The sequence below is a fragment of the Moschus berezovskii genome, chromosome 16 (genome assembly GCF_049115385.1).
Source record: "Moschus berezovskii isolate FMDL1 chromosome 16, NW_MosBer_1.0, whole genome shotgun sequence".
In the NCBI taxonomy this organism is placed as follows: domain Eukaryota; kingdom Metazoa; phylum Chordata; class Mammalia; order Artiodactyla; family Moschidae; genus Moschus; species Moschus berezovskii.
Window position 1 is genome coordinate 65,730,117 of NC_142475.1, and position 10,888 is coordinate 65,741,004.

At 44.9% G+C, this 10,888-nt stretch overlaps 1 long non-coding RNA gene across 1 annotated transcript; it reads right to left on the reverse strand.

The window, feature by feature from the left end:
* Nucleotides 1-241: 241 nt before the first annotated feature.
* LOC129560307 (uncharacterized) lies at nt 242-10,888 on the reverse strand. The gene is made up of 4 exons (XR_008686738.2): nt 10,394-10,888; nt 1,466-1,625; nt 1,169-1,273; nt 242-478 (listed from the first exon to the last, which is right to left on the reverse strand). It is a non-coding gene; the product is annotated as an uncharacterized LOC129560307 (long non-coding RNA).

Here is a 10,888-nt window from a genome sequence, read left to right on the forward strand (position 1 = left end):
TTCCTCATCGGAGACAGCCCTAGGCAAGTCTCCTTGGTCCACAAAGTATTTTCTGACCACTGTGATGCCCACAAGGTTTTCTCAGTCCTCTCATATCCTGAAGGATTATGTCGGCCTCACTGAGCTGGTGGCACAATTCGATTCTAGAATTATCCTTAGAAAAGAAAAAATGAATTATAAAAATGCAAATCTGTATTTTATTATTATTTTTTAATTTAACTTTTATTTCATTAGTTTCGGCTGTGCTGGGTCTCTGTTGCTGCCCTCGGGCTTTCTGTAGTCGCAGACGGCAGGGGCTACTCTCTAGTTGAGGTGCGTGGGCTTCTCATTGCTGTGGCTTCTCTTGTTGTGGAGCAGAGGCTCTAGGAAAGGTGGGCTCCAGTAGTTCCAGCACATGGGCTGCGTAGTTCTGGCTCATGGGCTCAATTGCTCCAAGGCAGATGGGATCCTGCCAGACCAGGGATCAAACCAGTATCCTCTGCATGACAAGATGGATTCTTAACCACTGGACCACCAGGGAAGCCCAGGAAAGTGAATTTTAGAAAAATGAACTACTCCCCCCTAAAACCTGGTCTCTTCCCAGTCCAAGCCTCCAGACAACCCACTATAAATTTGGTTGGTATTTTGCATTATTTAATTTTCATACATTCACACGCATTCAAACTATCTTGAAAGCAGGAACAGGGGTTGAGGCAGGCATCCAGGCTCCCCAAGCAGCATCCAACCAGGCTTTTGCCATTATCGCTTAATTGCTCCTACATGGGCTGTGCCGCTGACTCTGGACAGCCAGCCCCAAGGGCAGAGGGTAAAAACCTCCTCCTCACAGGTGAAGCCAGCAAGACGCAGTGGACTTCACAGAGTCACCTGAGGTCACACAGCTGGTGAGAAAGAGAGTGAAATTGGAACTGGCGTCTTCTGACAAGCCCAGCTGTTCTGGGAAAAACACTGAAGGACGCTTGACTTCCCTAAACCTCACTCCCCGGGTGCCCGGCCCTGCAGAGCTGAGGTTAGCGAAAAAACGTGTCGCAATCCTTCATTGCTCTGGGGGCAGCCAAACGGGGCTTCTCATCTGTGACTTGATATGGGCCCTGGGTGGCAGTTCCTTTCAGGCCTCTGGTTCAGCGTCCACCTGGGTGAATCATCAACCATCAGCCAGCCGTCGCCTCACCTTTAGCTCCATGCGGCGTGAAGCTTGTTTTCTTTTGCTGGCATCAAACAGTCACCTCTGACATGTGGTGAGATGCAGAACACTGCCTCCAAGTCAGACACAGACCTGCAGGAAAAACAGATTTGTGCAATACAAGTGCTCTAGGGTACCAGGAGCTGGCTTCTCCCTACCAAGCTCCCACGGCTGGTGGGGATGTCACCTGCCTCCAGGAAACAGATGGAACAAGCGAGTAAGCTGGGAGCTTGAACCAGGCCAGGCAGCCCTGGGGGCCCAGAAAGCCCTGTTCCCCGGGCTCACATTTCTCACGTGAAACTCAGGTCCGTGGGTCAGCGTGGCCTTGGTTCCTGACCTCTATTCTGCAGTCCCTGCTGAAATCCCAACTGTGGTGGGTGGGCGGGCAGGCAGGCGGGTGCAGTTCCATGATAAATTGCCAGAACTTCATGCTGGTGTCAATGTCCTGTCAAGGGATTTGATTTCAGCACTGGCAGTCAGTGAAAGAAGGTTCTTAGGAGGTCTTTGGTGACTGTGGGAAGGCTCTGGGCCCTGGCATGGACGCTTTGCCCTACTCTGTGCAAGAATTTCCCAGGGAGCCCCGCAGGATAATTATAGATGCTTCAAGACACCTGTTTCTTTTACTTCAAGAATTACATATTTAATACATTTTAAAATATACTCAGCACATCAAACTGCAATTTCATATATATTATTGCTTAGGAGGAGGCTGAATATTTTAAGTGACTTGGTTGAAACTTAAGCAACCAAGTCACCTGGATTATTAATGATAATCCAGGTTATGAGGATATAGCGAAACTCTAATGGAAGAGCTAGAACAACTAGAGGTTGGAAAACACCACTACTTTCCTGGAGAATCCACTATTCATGCCAAAAATATGGACCAAGCTGAGATCCAACTGAGGATGGTTAGAGATTTCTTTCTCTGGAACTACCTCAGTCCACTTCCAAACTTTCAGCTTGTATGAAACTTAGACTGGTAACAAAGAGTGAGCGGGAGGATTTTTTTGTTTGTTTTGATTTGTTTTAATTGAGACTTTACCATATATGGGGCCCTAGGGGATAGGGATGAACAGATGCCACCAAGCAGCGCAATTAAAAATAGTCTGTGCAGGGCTTCCCTGGTGTCTCAGCGGTAAGGAATCTGCCTGCCAATGCAGGAGAAACAGGTTAAATGGCTGACCTGGGAAGATCCCACATGCCACGGAGCAACGAAGGCCCTACGCTGCAGCCATTGAGCCCATGCTCTAGAACCTGGTAGCTACAACTACTGAGCCCAAGTGCCACAACCACTGAAGCCCCTGCACCCAAAAGCCTGTGATCCCCAACAAGAGAAGCTACTACAATGAAAAGCCCATGCACAGCAACTAGAGAGTAGCCCCCTCGCTGTAACTAGAGAAAAGCCCCATGCAGCAACGAAGACCCAGCACAGCCAAAAAAAAAAAAAAGGAGTCTTCGTAGTGAAATCTGAAATGGCTGGGAGGGTGTGACACATGGAATCGGGATGAAGCAGGACACCAGGCCTTCACCTCAGCAGATGATATTTTAAAAAAAAAAGAAAGAAAAATACATACAACTCTTTGTATTTACTTATGATCGTCTTCTGCCCACATGGCTCAGAGGGTAAAGAATCTGCCTGCACTGCAGGAAACCCAGGTTCTATCCCTGGGTTGGGAAGATCCTCTGGAGGAGGGCGTAGCAACCCACTCCAGTATTCTTGCCTGGAGAGTCCCATGGACAGAGGAGCTTGGGGGGCTACAGTCCATGGGGTTGCAAAGAGTCGGACATGACTGAGCGACTAACCCTCTCTCCCACTCTTTTGAGCATTTGACATAAAAATGTGGTGCTTTGATAGCTATAACTCCAGTGTGTATACACACGTTGCTCTGTTTGGCTTTACTAATCCAACATGATTTCATTTGGGTCTTTCCTTGTACGCCAGCTGGCCTCTTGTCCTCACAAGCAGTGTGAATCACAATCAGCTGGGGAACTTGTAAAAACGAAGATTCCTGGACCTGCCTCCCAGGATTCTGACTCAGTTGTCATCTGCATTTTTAACAAGCTCTTCAGATCCTCAGATAAAGATGTTCCTGGACCTCACTTGGAGAAACCTTGAAGCTTGGGGACTACACATGGTTCAGATGTGGAGTCCACCCTCAGAACCCAGTCAAGAAAGGCAGATAAGATACTACAATAAGTCACAAGGTAGAAGGTACCCAGTGCGGCAGGACAGCATGAGATAAAGTGCCAGGGAACTCTTACCACCATCCCCGACACCCAGGGGTGCTGAAGCTTGACCCTCTGTTCCAAGAAGTTTCCACACTTTTGCTGTATTGTATTCCAACCAACCTTGAATTATGTACTCATAGTATTACTTCTACATCTAGTGAATTATGTACTCATAGTATTACTTCTACATCTAGTGGAAGACTCATTTCAGTGATGTAGGAACTTATTTTTCATATTGGGTGAAGGATAGCAGGTAGGAAAACCCTTACTTGTCTTAGGCAGAAGTAGTTTTTGGGTGGCAAGAACTGGGTGCTCTTCTGAAACTGTGCAGTAGTGAGGTGTTGCCTAAAACAAACATAGCTTGCCAAGACCCCATCCTCTACTGCTCATCAACAGAATCAAGAAAGAGGTCCCGAGCGATCCTTGGAAGGAAGTTGAAGATCTCGTGAGAAGCTGAGGCAGGCCCAAGAGCTGGGACCTCCTCTCATGATAGCTGATTTCTCACCACTCACCCCGGAGGGCCCACAGTGGCTTCACCTTAATAAAAAGGCATTAGACCCACGTGTTAGAAGAATCTGGGGACTCCATCTGAGAGGATCTGGTTTCCTCAGGGACTTCACACACCGGCTGCCTGGTTTGTCCCAGGATTGGGTCTTCCTTCACCCAGCAGTTCTCGCCAGTCAAGCCACAGCCACGACACAGGAGAATGTGCTTTGGAGGCTCTGGTTCCAACCCTGGCCCCATCACTCACAAGCTCAGAGACCTGGGAAAACGATTTTATCTTTGGTCATCAGTTTCCTTATCTGAATCCAGGGCAGTTGGGAGGATTAGTGGGGATAATGTATGTGAAATGTGTCAGATGAACTCTGGCAGATGCTCACTCTCATGAGTCTGGGAGAAACTTTTATCTGCATTAACTTAGGCATATTTCTTACTTAATCTTCCAAGGACATAGAGAGTATTAATTTTTCCCCCATGCCCTCTTTACTAATCAGTGAGCATCTGTGAGGTAACAAGGCTCTGTGTTAGGGACTAGGGATGTGGAATACAGCAGACCCGGTCAGACGATGCCCCAGAACCATGGGAGGGGCCCACAACAGAGGTGAGTACAATTGCCCACAGGGCTGTACACCTTCACTGGGCCCTGAGCTCCTGGGTGGTTGAGTGAAATATTCCACCCCTGTTCAGAACAACGCTATTAAAAGCATAAGATTACAAAGGAAACTGGTTGTATTGAAATAAAGTGTTAGTTACTCAGTCGTTTCCGACTCTGTGATCCCGTGGACTGTAGCCCACCAGGCTCCTGTCCATGGGACTCTCCAGGCAAGAATACTGGAGTAGGTTGTCATTTCCTTCTCCAGGAAATATAGTTATGGAGCCATTTAAAAACAATTTGTGGACTTTCCTGGTGGTACTGAGGGTGGGAATTCACCTGCTAATGCAGGGGACAGGTTTGATCCCTGGTCCAGGAGGATTCCACATGTCATGGAGCAACTGAGTCTGTGCTCTCTAACTACTGAAGCTTGTGCGCCTAGAGCCTGTGCTCCACAAGAGAAGCCACTGCAATGAGAAGCCTGTGCACAGCTAGAGAGTAGCCCCTGCTCGCCACAATTAGAGAAAGCCCACACGAAGCTATGAAGAACCAGTGCAACCAAAAAAAAAAAGAATCTGTGATCTAGTTGATATGGTTTTAACACAGAAAATGAGATCTAACAGCAGGTTTAGTAGATACTGTATTATTTACTATTTTTTCAGAGACTTTTTCTGTTTCCTTCCTATCGGCTTTCCTTCCTTTGGGGCTCCAACTATGTGTGCGTTAGGCTGCTTGATGCTGTCCCCTCAGCTCACTGATGCCTTGTTTTTTCTGTTTTCTCCCTGTGTTTCCATTGAATCGTCTGTATTGCTATATCTTCAGCCCCACTAGTCTTTTCTACTACAGTATCTAATCTGCTATTAACCCCACCCAGTGTAATTTTCATTGCAGATATATTCTTTACTTCTAGGAATTTGATTTAGTATTTTTTCTATATCCCATGTCTCCCCACAACATTCTGTCCTTTCCTTTACCTTTTTATACACATGGAATAAATTTTCAATTGCTGTTTTAATGTCCTTGTCTACTAATGCTACCATCTGTATCATTTCTGGGTCTCTTTCAATTAAATAATTTCTCTCCTCATTATGGATCATATTTTTCTGCCTCCTTGTATGCCTGGAACTTTTTCATTGGATACCAGACATTGTGAATTTGACATTGTTGGGTGCTGGCTTCTTAATTTCTTTCATATTCTTTTAAATATCTTTGAGCCTTGTTCTGGGACACAGTTAATTAGAGACAGTTCTATCTTTTCAATCAGACGTCAGCAAACTACAGCCCAGAGACCAAATCTCGTCTCTTGCCTGTTTTTGTATGGCTCACGAGCTAAGAATGGTTTTTCCATTTTGAAATGGTTGAAAAAATCAGAATAATAATATTTTGTGGCCTGTGAAAATTTTATTACATTTTCAGTATTTGTAAATAAAGTTTTATTGGCACTCAGCCACTAGCATTCATGTCCACAGTGAACATGGATATAAAGTTTTATTGGTACACAGCCACTAGCATTCATTTCCACAGTGAACATGGATATAAAGTTTTATTGGCACACAGCCACTAGCATTCATTTCCATACCAAACGTGGCTGCTTTCATGTTACCGTGGTAGAGTTGAGTGATTGCAACAGAAACCAAGTGATCCATAAAGCTGAGACTATTTACTGTCTGGCCTTTCACACAAAAAGTTGCCTATCCTTGCTTTTGAGGCATGCTTATAAACACTGCTAAGCAGGATGAAGGCATCCTTTGGTCCAGGGCTAACTTTGCCCTACTCAGGCTGGTGGGAGAAGGAACATTCTGGGGCCTATGTGAGCTCTGGTTTTCGTTCCAACCGGTCCTCTGGGAGGTTCTTTCCCAGCCTCAGGTAGTTTCCTCACAGGCACGAGCTGATGATGACTCAGCTGGAGACTCCAGGGGGACCCTCTGTAGGTCTCCAGAACTCAACCCCTGAGCAGCTCTCTGCTCTGCAGACTCTAGCTACTCCACCCCACTGATTTTCAACTCTCTCCTCAACTCAGACCACCAGGCTCCAGCTAAATCCCTCTCCCCCGACAGTGGCCTGGGAACCCTTCAGGAAGGAAGCAAGAGCAGCATTCAATGTCTGAAAACCACAATTTCATCCATATATTGTCCAGATTTTTAACTGTTAAAGTGAAAAGTGAAAGTGTTAGTCACCCAGTCGTGTCCAACTCTTTGCGACCCCACGGAGTATAACCTGCCAGGCTCCTCTGTCCATGGGATTCTCCAGGCAACAGTACGAGAGTGGGTTGTCATTTCCTCCTCCAGGGGATCTTTCCGACCCAGGGACCGATCCCAGGTCTCCTGCATTGCAAGTGGATTATTTACCACTGAGCCACCTGGAAAGTCTTAATTGTTAAAAGTGGGAGTTAAATCCAACTTCTGTTAGTCCATTATTGATAGAAGCAAATTAATTACTATATTTTAAGAGATACGTGTAAATTCATCTTGGTGGCAACAGGAACACTATGTGAAAACGTCCTTTTTATTGGTGATGAAGTCACAGATACTGATAATTCTACTGGAGTTCATTGCCTACATTAAGATTGTAGAAAACCTTAAATTCCTAGTAAAGGTCAGTAAAGGAGAAGGCAATGGCACCCCACTCCAGTACTCTTGCCTAGGAAATCCCATGGACGGAGTAGCCTGGTAGGCTACAGTCCATGGGGTCGCAAAGAGTCGGACACGACTGAGTGACTTCACTTTCACTTTTTACTTTCATGCATTGGAAAAGGAAATGGCAACCTACTCCAGTGTTCTTGCCTGAGAATTCCAGGGATAGGAGCCTGGTGGGCTGCCGTCTATGGGGTCGCACAGAGTCGGACACAACTGAAGTGACTTAGCAGCAGGAGCAGCAGCAGAGGTCAGTAAAGATGCCATTTTTCTTCTCATACTAATTCATATTCCTTCTGAATTTTATTCAGTCTCCTGGGGCATCCATGGTTTCCCGGATAAGAGCTCTTTTGCTGGGATGCTAACAGTTAAGTTTTTCTTCTGAGTACCAAAGACCTTTTAATAGGCCCTCTCATGGAGTTTATTGCTGATTGCCTTGCAATTCTTTAAAAAATCCCGTTTTGTATAAAACAGAGGCCTCAGTTTTTTGGTTTTTTTTTCTCTCTGTGGGCAGAAACATCCCAACACCTTCCAGCACAGTATCTATGTTTCATCATCCTGGGCCTTGTTTGTGCTGTTCTGTGAATTCACCAGGGTCTCTGAATTCCTTGTGAACTGTGGTGACCGTAACCAGCTCAGGGTCCCAAGCAAAACCTGATGGCCAGTCTTCCCTGAAACTCTGAATGACAGACAGCCTTTCCCGTACACCCCAGCGGCCTTCTGACTTCTTTTTTTAACAGCACTGCACTTCTGGTTTGTATTCTGGTTTTGACAGAGGATGGTCCTTGGGCTGCTCCCTTTCATAAGTATATCTTGCTTTTCCTTTTTGTTTTAAAACAAATTCTGTATTTCTTCACGAAAAAAAAAAAAACCCACCCACTAAATGTTCCTTTTTGTGGTCATAAATTTTTATCTTGTTATACGTTTGGATCATTCTTCCACCCCCTGAATGCTTATAGGCGGTCATCTTTACAGACTGAATTTCATCCTCCCCAATGGCAGGATGAACAGAGGAAAGAGCTAGCCTCGGTTTTCACTCCATTATACTTAAAAAATATTTAAAAAGTAGCTCATTAGAACTATTGATCACTATTAGAGATCACTGCAGATAAAATGAATCTACAATTGGGAGATTCAGGCATAGAGACAGATAAAATCAAGTTCCTTTTTGTTATCAATCATTGTTTAATCTTATCTTCTCATTTACCCTTAACAGATTTTTTTTAAGCATTGCTTCTTTTAATCTTGGATTCCATGAGGCTTTGAATAGAACACTTTTTATTTCACTCTAAACTTTGAGATTCAAAAATGCTTCCTAGAATATTGATAGACATGTGGTTTCGAGCTGAACTGGGGTTCCCAGTAGCTGTTCTAGCTTCCCACTCATTTCAAGTAACAAGAAAGAAAGCCCTCCTCTCCCTCTCCTGTAAAGCAATACCCTCTTTAGTTTATTTAATCATTTATACATCATAAAATATACCATTTTAAGTGCTGGATCCAGTGACTTAGTTAAGTCTAGAGCTGTGCAACCCTCATCACATGACAGTTTTTTAAAAATTTATTGATTTATTTGACCTTGCTGGGTCTTGGTTGGGGCTTCCCAGGTGGCGCTGGTGATAAAGAACTTGCCTGCCAATGCAGAGGACCTAAGAGACGTGGGTTCGATTCCTAGGTTGGGAAGATCCCCTGGAGGAGGGCATAGGGGCATGCAGAATCTAGTTCCTTGACGGGAGATGGAACCCACGCCCCCTGCATTGGGAGCTCGGAGTCTCAGCCACTGGACCACCCGGGAAGTCCCCACAATCCAGTTTCAGAATGTTTCCTTCACTCCAAAGCAATTCCATTCTCACTTCCAGCCTCAGGCTACCAATAATCTCCTTTCTGTCCTTACAGAGCTGTCTTTTCTGGACATTTCATGTAAGTGGATTTACACACTATTAGATCTTTGTGATTGGATCCTGTTCAACCACGTTCCAAGCATTGATACTTTATTCCCTTTTATCACAAGTAGTATTTCCTTGTATGGCTCCATGGCTTCTGTTTAGCCATTCACCAGCTAGACATACAGATCACTTCCACTTTTTTGCTATTATAAAGCATGTTGCTTGTGAATATTCATACACAAGACTTTGTGTGAACATAGTTTTGACTTCTTTTGGGTGGATCCCTAGGACTGGAATTAATGTGTTGTGTGGTAAATTCATGTGTAACCTTTTTTTTTTTTTTTAAAAAAAAAGCCAAACTTTTCAGTGACTGCACCAATTTTCAGTGACTGCACCAGCAATGTATGAGAATTCCTGTCCCATCAGATTTAACTGCCTTCTTTTCAGAACAGTTAACCCCCTTCATGAGGTTTCACACGAGCTTGAAAAAGATTTCCACAACATAGCAGATTTCCCGTACTGCTGGGTAATCCACACTCAGGATTTACCCTCACCCCATCTCCCAGCCAAAAGGTTTCACAGGCTTTTGATAAACTTGTTTTGAATTTTGTTACCTGATTTACTAAAACTCAATTTTTACTTAAAAATTTTCCTGTATTTCCTCTGTCCTACTGTCCATGGCATTTACATAACCTTTTATGGAGTTTATTTTTGTACATATCTGTCTAGCCCAACTGAACAGGAAACCCTCTCAGAAGGACTTTTTATATCCAAAGAGACTAACACAAAACACATCACAAAGTGCCTTAAAAAGCATTTCTTGAATAAATACTTAAAGATGCAATATACACATTGGGTTCAAATATATTCTAATTTCAAAGTCAGTTTGTTTTCCTTCTAAAGGGCCATAGTCTTTGCATAGGACCGATTCATCAAATAGGAATCTTAGGAATCTTAAAGAAACCCTGGGGAGAAGTCCAAATCTTTTAGTTTATGTGACACATCTGAGGCCCGGAGCAGTAAAGCGACTTGCCCAAGGTCAATTGTATGTGCTGGTCAGGAATACGCCATTACTTCTGGAAGAAACCCTGCCATAAAGAGAGCAGGTGAACTGAAGCTGGGGAGATGAGTGGGGCTGCCCTATGGTAGAATCCTGAATGCCAGGCCTAAATTCACTTGGTAGAAAAGGATGCAGGATCATCCAATCAGCATTCTTGTAGGTCAACATGGGAGGCGGCAGATGCGAGGTGGAAGACCAGTCTAAGTGGAAGCCAGGAGGGAGGGCCAGGACTTGGTGGGGTGTGTTTGCAGAGGGAAGGAACGGAGAAGCACTGGGCTATGTAAAATGCACCAACGCCTGGAAAATGGGACTCACCTGGGATGCAGTGGTCTCAGGAGTAGATTTAAGTTAGGTGGGATAGCAATGCAGGTCCGCTGACCAGTCAGACATCCTCCATGGCCCCAGGGCAGGAAGCTTAGAGGGTCGGAGTGCTCCCTCTGCACTCTTGGTTATGTCCCAGTATAAGCTCTACCAGCACTACTCACAAGCCAGTGACCTCAGGCTAATGACTTACTGACTCCAAGCCTTAGTTTCCTCATCTGTAAAATGGGGTGATAACACTTCCCTCCAGGGTTACAGGGAGGATTTGGTTAGGTAATATGTTTAAGGCACTTAGCCCTGAGCCTGGTGTGTGGCCAGTCATCAGTTCCCGGAGGCCTCAGTTCCCCTGAGCCCTGCAATTTCTCTCTCCTCACAGGAAACTTGAGCTGGGAGCAGTGCAGGAGTTGCTTCGGGCTGGACACTCCATGTTTGAAGTTCTATATATGGTGAATGAGAAATTATCTTATTGTTTGGAGCTTGTGGTCATGT